The 15,170-nt window shown below is 45.0% G+C and overlaps 1 protein-coding gene across 5 annotated transcripts in view; it reads left to right on the forward strand.

Annotated features, from left to right (window-relative positions):
• The window catches only part of ELAVL2 (ELAV like RNA binding protein 2), a 558,847-nt gene that overhangs the window by 129,828 nt on the left and 413,849 nt on the right, over nt 1-15,170 (forward strand). The gene's annotated exons all lie outside the window — the stretch shown is intronic.

Below are 15,170 nucleotides of genomic sequence, written 5' to 3' on the forward strand. Positions count from 1 at the left end.
CACTGCCTCAAAAATCTTTCTCCCAATTTAATGTAAAGTTTTGTAGTGACATTCTTTTTCTTGCCACAGCCAAGCATTCACCCAAATATTACAAAATTGAAAAGTTGAGTCAGTTGTGCAAGTGAGGACACTCATGACGGTAGCAATGTTAGACTCTGATTTCAATGCCTCCTTTATGACTGCAGTGACCACAAATGCTCTGTTAAAAAAAAAAAAAAAAAAAAGACAGCACAACCAAGCCATCCTGGTACCTGATTTCCTCCCAAACAACCCTCTTGCCTGTTGTGGAAGCTTTCTGTAAATGCAGACATAGCGTGGAGACTTTGGGAAAGGAATATTGAATACTTTTTTTCCCAAGTGCCCATCTTCCTGTGGGATTTGGACATATTCGAAGCTAATAATAAAACTACCTAGCCTTTAAATCACCCTTCCATTCAGTAAAACTTACTACTTTATTCCATGGTATGTTTTAGGAAAACTTGAGCGGGAGTCTTTTAGCTCCAGATTAACTGTTAGTCACACAACAGCGTCCTTGTCTTTATGAAATGTATTAGATGTTTTTGAATAACTTGTTTACACTATTCTTCTTAGTCGCTTGTTTGATTTGCATTCGTCGGCTGTAGTCTTTATAACGCTTTGGATGTCTGATAATTTGACAAACATCTAAAACAGCTTATACACCGTTCTTTGAGCATGTTCATCAGTGCACAGCATGTCAAACCGATTGATAACTTCAACCTAGTCTCAACAAACATGTAGGAAACGCCAACCTCTCAAATTATCTAAATTCAGGTTATTTTAAATGTTTTTAATGGTTGGTTGAGCATCAGCCGCGAAGCTACCTAAGCCTCCAAAAGTGTATTTTAGTCAGAAGCAGGGCAGTGTCATACTGGTTGTTTTGTACTCCATGATCTTACACTTGAATATAAAGGCCTACTCACCTGAATGAAAAATTAGTTTAACAGATCGACCTAGTTTCAGTGCTTCGCCTGTACATTCTGTGTTGATCTATACTACTCATACCTATCCCATGCTTAATTGGTGTGCTGAGGAGGCAGGTGATACTACTGCTTACACTGTAGTTTGTGTGATGAAAACTTATTGCTTTCTACCCCGTCTGTGCATGACAGTAACACTGCTTCAACCCTTGGTTTATTTGAGTGTAAAGTGAGTTTGTGCAGTGGCTAGAAATATTTAAGATTACATTGTTCTTGTATGAGGATCCTGTAATGCCTCTGCAATTACTGTTAACTGTGTATTATGTAAGGTTACAAGGATGCTTTCCAGGCTGTTGTCCGTAAGGAAGGCTTGTAATATCCCTATATACTAGCACTACAGAGTGCTGGAACTGTCCAGTTAAACGTGTAGCAGTCCACTGGAGTGTTTTTATAGTCCCGTTAAAGACTTAGCAGTTTTACTGCGTTTTGTGCAATAATGGCCTTTCCACGACCTCATAAGAAGTTGACTTATAAGTTGAAACCAGTCATTAGCACCTTTGCTGAGACTTAAAAGTACTGTCATTTATATCACGCATGCAGAGCACCCTTTTTTGACTGCATACCCCATCACACAGTTCATACTTGTACTCACGCATGCACTGTTCAGTGCAAGTAGATCCACATTCATCTGCTTATACATTGGTGAGCTCACTATAGATGCTCTGTTTTTGTTTAATTATGACACTGTTGGCTTAGGAGCACACAAAGTGACCTGCCACCCATAGACTACATAGAACCGGCTACATTTTGGTGTAGGTACCTAAGCAGGTCTGTTATGTTTGGTTTTAACTTCCCACTGCTTTGGAGGAATTCTTTACCACCCCCCCCCCCCCCCCCCCAACAAAACACGTTCCAGAGGGAGTATATGGTTACTACCTTCCAAAGTATGGTAAAGGCACAGTACCCATAGTAGTGCCACTTACATCAAGACTGAGCTGTATACATTGGATTAAACAATTTTTGTAGTAATTAATGTTGCTCTTTACCCTTCACTGCAAAGACACAGCCTGTTTTAATTGGCTTCTAGTTGAAAAATTTTGAGCATGAAACTTACCTAGATTCACCCATGCACCCCAAATTAAACATAAATATTTCTTCAGAGCCAGTATGCCTCTACTTGAGATATGCCACAGCACCAACACATAGGGATGTTTGACCCATTCCCCTCAACCCCAAAGCAGAAACCAATCATATGTCATCTGAGAAGTATTGTTTGTGCATAATGCTCTCTTCTGAACACATACTGTCCTGGAGAGTCAAGATGCTGACCAAGAACAAGACTTAGAGGTGTGGTTCTATGTGGATGAATGTTAACTTAGCCTGCCTTGCAAACCATACTAGTCTTGAGATAGCTGCCTGTTTCTGGTCTTACCAAGTCATTAAATCTCTGCTAGTAAATGACTGAGTGGTAGGCTTTGTGCTTAATTATTTTTATTGACATATCCTAAAACATATTGAACCTCAACCATGATTGGTACCAACATCTCCCAGTGATTCCCTTTGTAGGCAGGTGGTATACATCACAGGACCGGAGTAATCAAAACTGTGATGGCTGTGGGAGGTGGGCTGGAAGTAGGGAGCAGCAAGGGTCATATAGCCATCTAAGATAGTCACTGGGGGAAGGTATAGTCTGTCGTGAGGACATAAGGTGAGAGTAAAGGCCATTCTAGTGTTAGCGGGGTATCATGGTTTACTGGTAGGTAAGAAAGGATGGTAGAATAAGACAATCTGCTCTGCACATTTTATGGTAAGACAGATACTCAAATACGAACAGTGAGGGCTGCTGCCAGATAACTGTATGAGGGTGCAACCTATGGGGGCAGGTGCTCTGGCCCTAATCCATCGGAGGAATGAGTCCCTAATATAATTGAAAACATGTTCTTGATCATTCCATATGTAAATCAAGTGTTCATGGGCGGCCATCACAGCCTTAAGACTGGCAAGCTTTGATTGTTCATATAACGTCGTCCAGATGTCCTAATATTTGCATTTGAGCTTCTTAATCTTAACACTGTTAAACTGTTTTATGGTCATACCTGCGACCCTAAAAATCCTACAATGTTCGGTTTTGTCGCACTTCATTTTAAGTGGCCTAAATTTGCTATATCAAAATAAAGTCCTATTAAAAGTTTGACTGTGCTTAGTGACAGCTTTCCATGAAACATTGACTTCTAGACCTAGTTAACCTTTGACAGTGAAGTGGATGAAGAATAGCTAGGCATATCGCTTTTGGTGCAAATTCTCGGTGCACCAGTACTGCACAACAGCACCCACCACAGATGCTGCCGGCAGACCACTGACTGCCTAATTTCCCAAAGAAAATCTTCCATTTCAGTGGTGAAAGTTAAAGCGGAGATCCAACCAATTCAGTGTTTTCTGAGTACGTCTGAATAAATTCAAGCTTGGTAGCATGTCACCATGTTTTTCTTAAAGGAGCTTTGTCTTCTGCTCATTAGGTCTGGTTTCCTGTGGAAACTGTCATAAGAGTCTTAAGCAATTCTTGGCATATAACTTAGTTATAAAATGTTTTCCCTTTTAAGTCTCCCAAAACACAAAGTAAAACAAAATGCTATATTGTCCACCTTTGTTTCTTTGTTTTTACTAGACATGACTTGTCCTATCTTGTCTCACCCCCTTTCCTGCCACCTAATCACTCTCTGCCCGACCCAGATTTTCACATATCAGCAAGATTGTAAGTTTAGATGCTTACCCTCTCCTGGTTGTACCTCTTTCACTTTACTTTTGACAGGTAGTGTCAAGACTTTGAGTTCTGTGGTATCTTATGAAAGTTTATTTGTGGAGTGCTTTGTCACAAAAGATTTCTGACTCCTTTCAAGTCAACCTGATCACCAAAGCCAAATCTCTCTGAAGGTAGATCAGCCAAATTCCTTTACGTTTAATTTGAACTAGTGTACCAGTCTCACTTGTGGGCCTGCACAGCAATATATTGTTGATACTGGTGTATCGGAGTTCAGTTATATGGAAGGACCTGCAAACTGGGACTTTATTTCAGTACATACAATGCATCATATAGTAAGGAAAACTCCCAAAGAAATGAATAGACAAGCTCGTGCATGAGTTTGCCTTGGGTAGATCCTCCGGAGTCTACTTATAAGAAGCACAAGCAGGATATGTAAAGTAGGGGAACTAAATATTCCTACTTTTGTACTGGGTTCTAGTCCACTAATACCTGATTTAACCCAAGTTTCCCAGTGTAGTCTGACCAAAGCTAAGGAAAATCAGCAAATTGAGGCACCCACATCTTTTTGATCATATCTTGCTTTCATTTTTCAATAGTGCCTTTTGTTTTTTGGTTTTAGGCCTGGCTTAAACACTGCTTAAGCTGTTGTACCAGCTTGTTTTCCAAATAAACCGTACAAAAATGCTCTCAATCAACACTTCCATTGGTCTGTTCAAATGTCACTCACATTATGCTCCCTCCCACTGCATCGCAAACTCACTACAGCTATTTGTTGTTTTCTTATCTCTACCTTAGGAGATTAAAAGCTATCGCTAAAAACACTTGAGTGGTCTGTAACAAATTTGACTACATGTGTACAAGCTGGGTGAACACTTCTGATCCTCATGTGTCCTCATGATCGGATAGTGCATAATCATGCACGATGCTGTGGGTCTTCATGCAGCAGGCCAAAGTTGTTGATTCCTGCTCTGAAACATCATATATCACATGAGTCTTCAGCGGTCCTGTAGATCTGAGTGTTGCCCTGGGAACAACCCATACATTAGAGTCTGCCCTTAGGCTTATCCTGGTGTCAGGGCCCCAGGCTCTCTACTTAGGACCTTTAGCAGGTTTTGGCCATAGGTGCATTTCCAAAAGATGCAATAAGTCACCTCATTTGCAGTGCACACTCTGATAGGACTTGAAGCGGTTGAGCCCTCTTACGTACATGAAAATTCTAACCTGCAGGCCTACTTCGATTGCAATCCAGCCAATATCCTTGGTGGTGGTGGTCTGTGGCTGACATACTTCCACAGGTTACGTTGTTGATTAGAGAAAGGCTTCGATCTGCTCACTGATGTCCTTTGATGGAACTGTTTGATAATTTGCGACTCCACTGGTCTGTGGTTGCTACTTCTAGTCCAAACTACTTTGTGAATTTCTCTACTTAGTAGTATCTTGTTATAGCCCAGTTCCGATGGAAACTTCTAGTTGCAGATTCCTTACCTTAGAAATTCCCACAGGTGTCAGACTGGATCCAGGGATTTTTCTTTGAGCAGTACCCTTGGGCACAGTCAGGTGGTGTCCGTCAATTTGCATTGAGAGCATTTCCTCTTCCTTCTCTTAAAGGGAAAGTGGTGAAGGTGTTCATGCATATCACTACTGCCATGTGATACTGCAACAGAGTGGAGTAGAGTCCAGGACCCTTTGTCAAGAGGCTCTGTGCCTCTGGCTGGCACACCATGGCATTACCCTGGTGGTTCAACATCAGGTGGGTTCTCAGCACCAGAGCAGATAAACTCTGCGGTCGATGCATAGTCAGTCATGAACGCTGTCTTCATCTGGAGGTGGTGCAAGGCCTCTTTCAACAGTGGGGAGAGCCTTGGTTAGATCTGTTAACCTCTGCAGAGAACGCACAATGTCAAATGTTTTGCACATTGGAGTTTCCAAGGCGGCACTGGCTCATTTATGCTCTTCGTCTCTAGTGGACTTTGAGCCTCCTTTACGCCTTCCTACCTATACCACTTCTGTCCAGAGTTCTAAAGCAGATCAAGAATGACTGTGCCCAAACAATCCTTGTCGCCCTGGACTGAGCAAGAGAGGATGGTATCCCATGCTACTGAGCATGGCCACAGATCCTCCTAATCAAACCTCCCCTTTGGGAGGATCTTCTGTCGCAGCAACAAGTAACGGTCCTCCAACTGAACCTGTCCAATCTATGCTTTCATGCATGGAGATTGAGCAGCGGCAGTTGACAGCTTTGACCTTCCACCTGATGTCTGTGCTGTTACCTTGGCAGCCAGGCGTTCCTCCAGCAAAACGGTATACACCTCTGCATTCATTTGTGGCATGGTGTAACAACAAGTTTGTTGATCCCCGCTCTGCTCCTCTCTCTGAGGTTCTTTTGTTTAGCCCGACAAGGCTGTGCTTTTGGCACCCCAAAAGGTGACTTATTGGCTATCTCAGCCTTTTATAGATCTCCAGACCAACCTTCCCTTTTCAAATCTATTGTTGGTAGATTCCTTAAGGGACTTTTCAATTTGTGTCTTCCCACTCAGTTTATTATTCCCCAGTTGGACCTCAATCTGGTCCTCATGTACTTGATGTGTGCCCTTTTTGAGCTGTTATACAATTGTCCCTTGCAGTTCCTTGCTCTCAAAACTGCATTTTTTGTTGGCATCACCTCTGCTCTCTGAGTAAGTTTCACGCATTCTTCTAAACCCCAATTTTTGTCTGTTCTCCCTGACAGTGGTGCTTCATACGAGGGGCTCCTTCCTGCCCAAGGTTGTTAGGCCTTTTCATGTAGGCTAATCCATCACTGCCTACGTTTTACGCACCCCCACATCCTTCTCATGGAGAGGTGAGTCTCCACCATCTGGATTCAAAAAGAGCATTGGTGTTCTACCTCAATCTTACTAAAGATTTCTGGGTGTGCGATCTACTTTGTTGGGTAAGTGGGTGTGAAGAAAGGGAATGAGGTGTAGAAGCGTACCATCTCATGATAGCTACTACTTAGCACTCTGAGTTCCTGTCCTGGTTATCTGCCAGGCAGCAACCTGGGCAGCGCTGCACTTGTTCACAAGACATTACTGCCTGGACAGTCCGGTCCGCAGAGGCGGCTCCTTTGGTCCTTCAGGGCTTTAGTCTGATTTTGGTTTGTAGCGCACCACAGAGGATGGTATTGCTTGGGTATCAATTCTAAGGTAAGTAATCAGCAAATAGAAGTGTATCAGATCAACAAGTTACTTAGCTTCGGTAACGATTTATCTGGTAGGGACATTCTAGTTGCAAATACCTTACTGACCCACCCATCTTCCCTGCTTGCAAACTGATTTCTAGGGACAGGGATTCCCTTTTCAAGGCCTTAGCTCTGGCGCACCATTTTCAGTGTTCTTCATGGCTCCGTGCTTTGATGCGGAAAGTCGTGAAAAACTAACTGTGCCAAAGCGGTGCCTGTGTACGACCCAGATGTCATGGTGACCACGACGTCAACAATGAACGTGGAGTCAACCGACACCACCTAACTGCACGCAATGGTACTGCTAGAAGAAAAATCCCCGGATGCAGTCTGATGCCAAGGGGGGGGGGAATTCTAAGGTAAGGAATCTGCAAATAAAATGTCTCTACCAAATAAATAGTTACCAAAGGTAAGTAACTTTTAGGAGAATGGTACTGTGTGCCCACCCGAGGTGCCTCCATCTTTGCAGTGAGAAGCAGCATGCCTTAAGGAAGGCGGTGTGACACTTCTTGGATCCTCGTGGTGCTTATCACATTGTCACATAAAAATCTCCCTCAGGATTGTGGCTGTCATGGACTTCTGCCTCCCATGTTATGGATCTTAAACATCATCTATCGCTTTACCTGCTCCATCTTCAACTTTCACATGTAGTAAATCATCAGTGTTAATTTGTGTTCATGGCTATACCTGCTAGACTTGGGTGACACACTGGAGCACAGGCAGGGTTCTGTTCCAAAGGACCAAGGTAATCCCCTTGATTGATAGCTTCCTGAGGCTCCAGAGTCCAAGCGTCTACTTTGTCCTTGCCAGTTGCTCATCTTGTGTCTGATATGCTACTTCCTCTCTAAAGAACCAGACTCCAAGGATTTTCATGAATTCCTGCCTTATGATGAATGGCAGTGGGTCTCAAGTGAGGGTCCAGTGCCCGAAGAGAAAGGTTTGACTTGGCCCTGTCGACCTTACAAAGTGCCTGTCCACATAAAGGGAGAAGTTCACTTTGCTGCTTGCCATTGCCTTTATACCACCACTACCCTGATCTTGTTCTACCTGTTTGTCGAGGAGTTGTATGACAACCAGAGAAGGTGAGAGGGAATTCTAGCCTGTCCCCTCTCACAAGAACAAGGGTTGGTTTTCCATCCATTGATCAGTCATGCAGTCGATCTCTATAGAGTGAGGCAACGCATGTTATAAGTCCCCCCAGCCCATTGACTGGCCCTTGCACATTGCACATACATATTAGTCATTTATTATAGGTTACAATGTTGGGTCCTCACTATAACCCTGCTTTGGTACATTCTACAGAAAAAGAGCACCATTTTGTAGCATAACTACAGTATATGCTGATTTCTAGGTTGAAACCACACGCCCACAGGTTTAATTGACATTTCAGGTACTTTTATCTGACTTGAGGAACTGTGTAATGACCTGTGAACTGCAGCTTCAGGAAAGAATCTCAGTGCTTTCATGACTTTAGAGATCTCTAGTAACACTAAGGCTTCAACTCTGTGAAATAATGAAGATTTTACATCTGACTCCGGAGGGGCTAACATGAGCTCCAGATTAACTGACTAACACAAGGAGCAATGTCACTGTCTTGAAAACCAAAGGGAAAAAAACCTAAAAGAAGGCAGGATAGATATATGTTCGATGGCATCTGTCGCTGGAGATACACATGTTTTGCATAGCTCGCCATCTGGTGTTGGGTCGGAGTGTTACAAGTTGTTTTTCTTCGAAGAAGTCTTTCGAGTCACGGGACCGAGTGACTCCTCCTTTTGTCTCCATTGCGCATGGGCGTCGACTCCATCTTCGATTGTTTTTTTTCCGCCATCGGGTTCGGACGTGTTCCTGTCGCTCCGAGTTTCGGAACGGAAAGTTAGCTATCTATCGGAAGATTACGTCGGTATTGTTGCGTTCGGGATCGGCTTAGATAGAATCGACACCGCATCGAAGTTTGGAGAGCTCCGGTGCCCTTCGGGGTAGCTTTCGATCCCCCGTCGGGGCCTGGTCGGCCTGACCGCGTGTCAGACATCGCAGATGGAACGGACCCCGTTTCGTTTGTCCCAAATGCCACAACAAATACCCGTATTCAGACCAACATTTGGTCTGTAACCTGTGCCTGTCGCCTGAGCACAGTGAAGAGACTTGCGAGGCCTGTCGTGCGTTCCGGTCCCGAAAAACACTCCGTGACCGTCGAGCCAGAAGACTTCAGATGGCGTCCACGCCGACAGCACACCGAGAGTTCGAGGAACATGAGGATGAAGAGGCCTTCTCGATCCACGAATCGGACTCCGAAGAATTCGACGATCCAAGAACTGTGAGTAAGACGTCGAAGGCAACACACAAGAAAAGTGACAAGGCCCAGGGGACGCCACTGCCACCAGGCCATGGCTCGACCCATAAATTCGGTGACCGACCGGCACCGAAAAAGGCCGAAACAGTGCCGAGATCGTCTGACTCCGGTCGAGACACCGGCACGCAGCCTGCTCGGGACCGAGACAGTGCTGCTGAAAGGGATCGACGCCGAGAAAGCGGTGCCGAGACGGCTCGACGCCGAGACAGTGGCACCGAGGAAGATCGACGCCGAGAGGTTTCGACTCCAAAAAAGAAAAAAGTCACCTCGGAGCCGAAAAAGAGTACAGACAGGGTTTCGGTGCCAAAACGAGCCGCAACCGACCCAGTTACCGGTTCCTATTCAGAGGAACAATCACTGTCCTCTCAGATGCGAAAGCATAGATTTGAGGAGGAGTTGCAATCCACCGAAGTGGGCCATACGCAGAAACGTATTTTCATACAGGAAGGAACAGGGAAAATAAGCACCCTTCCCCCAATTAGAAGGAAAAGGAGACTGGAGTTTCAAACAGACCAAGCACCACAAACAAAATTGGTGAAAAAGGTAACTCCGCCACCCTCTCCTCCACCTGTAACTAACGTTTCACCAGCACAAACTCCATCACATTCCCCGGCTCACACCACCGCGAGCCAAGGTGACCAAGACCAGGATGCTTGGGACTTATACGACGCCCCAGTGTCGGACAACAGTCCAGAGGTGTATCCCACAAAGCCCTCACCACCAGAAGACAGCACGGCTTATTCACAAGTGGTGGCTAGAGCGGCAGAGTTCCACAACGTAAACCTCCACTCAGAACCAGTCGAGGATGACTTCTTATTCAACACCCTCTCCTCCACCCACAGCTCCTACCAAAGCTTGCCTATGCTCCCAGGAATGCTACGGCACGCAAAAAACATCTTCAAGGAGCCGGTCAAGAGTAGGGCAATAACACCAAGGGTGGAAAAGAAATATAAAGCGCCTCCTACAGACCCTGTTTTCATCACCTCACAGCTGCCACCAGATTCCGTCGTAGTAGGAGCAGCTCGCAAGAGAGCCAACTCCCACACATCTGGGGATGCACCACCCCCAGATAAAGAGAGCCGCAAGTTCGATGCAGCTGGAAAGAGTCGCAGTACAGGCTGCAAACCAGTGGCGCATCGCTAACTCCCAAGCACTACTTGCGCGCTATGACAGAGCCCATTGGGACGAGATGCAACACCTCATTGAGCATCTACCCAAGGAAATGCAAAAGAGGGCGAAGCAGGTGGTTGAGGAAGGACAGAACATAAATAATCAGATACGCTCCTCTATGGACGCAGCGGACACAGCTGCGAGAACAATTAACACATCTGTGACTATAAGAAGGCATGCATGGCTACGAACGTCTGGTTTTAAACCAGAGATACAGCGGGCAGTGCTCAATATGCCATTCAATGAAAAAGAACTGTTCGGACCAGAGGTGGACACGGCAATTGAGAAACTGAAAAAGGACACTGACACTGCTAAAGCCATGGGCGCACTCTACTCCCCGCAGAGCAGAGGCACTTACAGCACCTTCCGCAAGACAACCTTTAGAGGGGGGTTTCGGGGTCAGGCCACACAAGCCAGCACCTCACAGACAACACCGTCCAGCTACCAGGGACAGTATCAGAGGGGAGGCTTTCGGGGCCAACACAGAGGACAATTCCCTAGGAATAGGGGAAGATTTCAGAGCCCCAAAACCCCTACAACCAAGCAGTGACTCACATGTCACTCATACCCTCCACACAACACCAGTGGGGGGAAGAATAGGCCAGTATTACCAAGCATGGGAGGAAATAACTACAGACACTTGGGTCTTAGCAATTATCCAACATGGTTATTGCATAGAATTTCTACAAATCCCTCCAAACATACCACCAAGAACACAGAATTTATCAAAACAACATTCAGACCTTCTGGAAACAGAAGTTCAAGCATTATTGCAAAAGAACGCAATAGAACTAGTACCAGAAACACAAATAAACACAGGAGTTTATTCACTGTACTTCTTAATACCAAAAAAGGACAAAACACTGAGACCAATCCTAGACCTTAGAACACTAAACACCTACATCAAATCAGAACACTTTCACATGGTCACGCTACAAGAGGTGTTACCATTGCTAAAGCAGCAAGAGTACATGACAACCTTATATCTCAAAGACGCGTATTTCCACATACCAATACATCAGTCGCACAGGAAATACCTCAGGTTTGTATTCAAAGGAATACATTACCAATTCAAAGTATTGCCGTTTGGTTTAACAACCGCGCCAAGAGTCTTTACAAAATGTCTAGCAGTAGTGGCTGCACACATCAGAAGGCAGCAAATACACGTATTCCCGTATCTAGATGACTGGCTAATCAAGACCAACTCACTGACAAGGTGCTCACACCACACAGATCAAGTCATACAAACCCTCTACAAACTCGGTTTCACCATCAACTATGCAAAATCACACATTCTGCCGTGCAAAGTACAACAATTTCTAGGAGCCATAATAGACACAACAAAAGGATTAGCCACTCCAAGTCCACAGAGAATTCAAAATTTCAACAAAATCATACAGCGCATGTACCCAACACAGAGAATACAAGCAAAAATGATATTACAACTCCTAGGCATGATGTCCTCATGCATAGCCATTGTCCCGAACGCAAGACTGCACATGAGGCCCTTACAACAGTGCCTAGCATCGCAATGGTCACAAGCACAGGGTCACCTTCTAGATCTGGTGTTGATAGACCGCCAAACATACCTCTCGCTTCTATGGTGCAACAGTATAAATTTAAACAAAGGGCGGCCTTTCCAAGACCCAGTGCCACAATACGTAATAACGACAGATGCTTCCATGACGGGGTGGGGAGCACCTCGATCAACACAGCATACAAGGACAATGGGACGTACATCAAACAAAACTGCACATAAATCACCTAGAACTGCTAGCAGTTTTTCAAGCACTAAAAGTATTCCAACCAATCGTAACTCACAAGTACATTCTTGTCAAAACAGACAACATGACAACAATGTATTATCTAAACAAACAGGGGGGGACACACTCACAGCAGCTGAGCCTCCTAGCAGAAAAGATATGGCGCTGGGCAATTCACAACCACGTTCGCCTAATAGCACAGTTTATTCCAGGGATCCAAAATCAACTTGCAGACAATCTCTCTCGAGATCACCAACAGGTCCACGAATGGGAGATTCACCCCCAAATTCTAAACACTTACTTCAAACTTTGGGGAACACCTCAAATAGACTTATTTGCAACGAAGGAGAACGCAAAATGCCAAAACTTCGCATCCAGATACCCACACAGGCAGTCCCAAGGCAATGCCCTATGGATGAACTGGTCAGGGATATTTGCGTACGCTTTTCCCCCTCTCCCTCTCATTCCATATCTAGTAAACAAATTGAGTCAAAGCAAACTCAAACTCATACTGATAGCACCAACATGGGCAAGGCAACCTTGGTACACAACACTGCTAGACCTATCAGTAGTACCCCACGTCAAGTTGCCCAACAGGCCAGATCTGTTAACACAACACAAACAACAGATCAGGCATCCAAACCCAGCATCGCTGAATCTAGCAATCTGGCTCCTGAAATCCTAGAATTCGGACACTTAAACCTCACACAAGAATGTATGGAAGTCATAAAGCAAGCTAGAAGACCATCCACTAGACACTGTTATGCAAGCAAATGGAAAAGGTTTGTTTGCTACTGCCATCAGAATCAAATCCAACCAATACACGCATCTCCAAAGGATGTAGTGGGCTACTTACTACACTTACAAAAATCGAACCTGGCCTTCTCTTCCATTAAGATACACCTCTCAGCAATATCTGCATACCTGCAGATTACCCATTCAACTTCACTATTTAGGATACCTGTCATTAAAGCGTTTATGGAAGGCCTCAAAAGAATTATACCACCACGGACACCACCCGTTCCTTCATGGAACCTTAACATAGTCTTAACAAGGCTCATGGGTCCACCCTTTGAACCTATGCATTCTTGCGAAATACAATTCCTAACCTGGAAAGTTGCATTTCTCATCGCCATCACATCTCTAAGAAGAGTAAGTGAGATTCAGGCGTTTACAATACAAGAACCTTTTATCCAACTACACAAGAATAAGGTAGTCCTAAGGACTAATCCTAAATTTTTACCGAAGGTTATTTCACCATTCCACCTAAATCAAACGGTGGAACTACCAGTATTCTTCCCACAGCCAGATTCCGTAGCTGAGAGGGCACTACATACATTAGATGTCAAAAGAGCATTAATGTACTACATTGACAGAACAAAGAACATCAGGAAAACTAAACAGCTATTTATTGCATTCCAAAAACCTCATGCAGGAAACCCAATATCAAAACAAGGTATAGCCAGATGGATAGTTAAGTGCATCCAAATCTGCTACCTTAAAGCAAAACGACAGCTACCCATTACACCAAGGGCACACTCAACCAGAAAGAAAGGTGCCACCATGGCCTTCCTAGGAAATATTCCAATGCACGAAATATGTAAGGCAGCCACATGGTCTACGCCTCACACATTCACCAAGCACTACTGTGTAGATGTGTTATCTGCACAACAAGCCACAGTAGGTCAAGCCGTGCTAAGAACCTTATTTCAAACCACTTCCACTCCTACAGGCTAAACCACCGCTTTTCGGGAGTTAACTGCTTACTAGTCTATGCAAAACATGTGTATCTCCAGCGACAGATGCCATCGAACTGAAAATGTCACTTACCCAGTGTACATCTGTTCGTGGCATCAGTCGCTGAAGATTCACATGTGCCCACCCGCCTCCCCGGGAGCCTGTAGCAGTCCGGAAGTTAACCTAAGCTTTGTACATTTGTAAATATATTATTTAAACCTTAAATAGGTACATACTTAGGCACTCCATTGCATGGGCACTATTACTACAACACAACTCCTACCTCACCCTCTGCGGGGAAAAGAATCGAAGATGGAGTCGACGCCCATGCGCAATGGAGACAAAAGGAGGAGTCACTCGGTCCCGTGACTCGAAAGACTTCTTCGAATAAAAACAACTTGTAACACTCCGACCCAACACCAGATGGCGAGCTATGCAAAACATGTGAATCTTCAGCGACTGATGCCACGAACAGATGTACACTGGGTAAGTGACATTTTCAATATATGTTCGATGGCATGTGTAGCTGCAGATACACATGCTGGGCACATCCCGCCATCTGGTGTTGGGCTCGGAGTGTTACAAGTTGTTTTTCTTCGAAGAAGTCTTTTCGAGTCACGAGACCGAGGGACTCCTCCCATTTCGACTCCATTGCGCATGGGCGTCGACTCCATCTTAAATTGTTTTTTTTCCGCCATCGGGTTCGGACGTGTTCCTTTTCGCTCCGTGTTTCGGGTCGGAACGTTAGTTAGAATCTCGGAAAAATCGTTGGTATTGTTTGCGTTCGGTATCGGGTTAGTTACAACAGATCGACACCGAATTAAGAAGAGGCTCCGGTGGCCCTTTGGGGTTTTCTTCCATCCCCGTCGGGGCCTGGTCGGCCCGGCCACGTGTCTCTTCAAGGCTGATGGAACGGACCCCATTCCGCTTCTGTCCAAAATGCCATAACAAGTATCCATATACAGATCAACATCTGGTCTGTAACTTGTGTTTGTCACCAGAACACAAGGAGGATACTTGTGAGGCCTGTCGAGCGTTTCGGTCCAGGAAGACACTCGGGGACCGAAGAGCAAGAAGACTGCAAATGGCGTTGGCGCCGACAGGACAAGAGCGTTTCGAGGAGGAGGAAGAAACATTCTCCACCCAGGCGTCGGACTCTGAGGAGATCGATCCTGAGGAAACGCCAAAAACCGTGAGTAAGATGTCGAAAACAAAAACTCACGAGAAAAGCGCT

Source organism: Pleurodeles waltl, chromosome 1_2, assembly GCF_031143425.1.
Source record: "Pleurodeles waltl isolate 20211129_DDA chromosome 1_2, aPleWal1.hap1.20221129, whole genome shotgun sequence".
NCBI lineage: Eukaryota > Metazoa > Chordata > Amphibia > Caudata > Salamandridae > Pleurodeles > Pleurodeles waltl.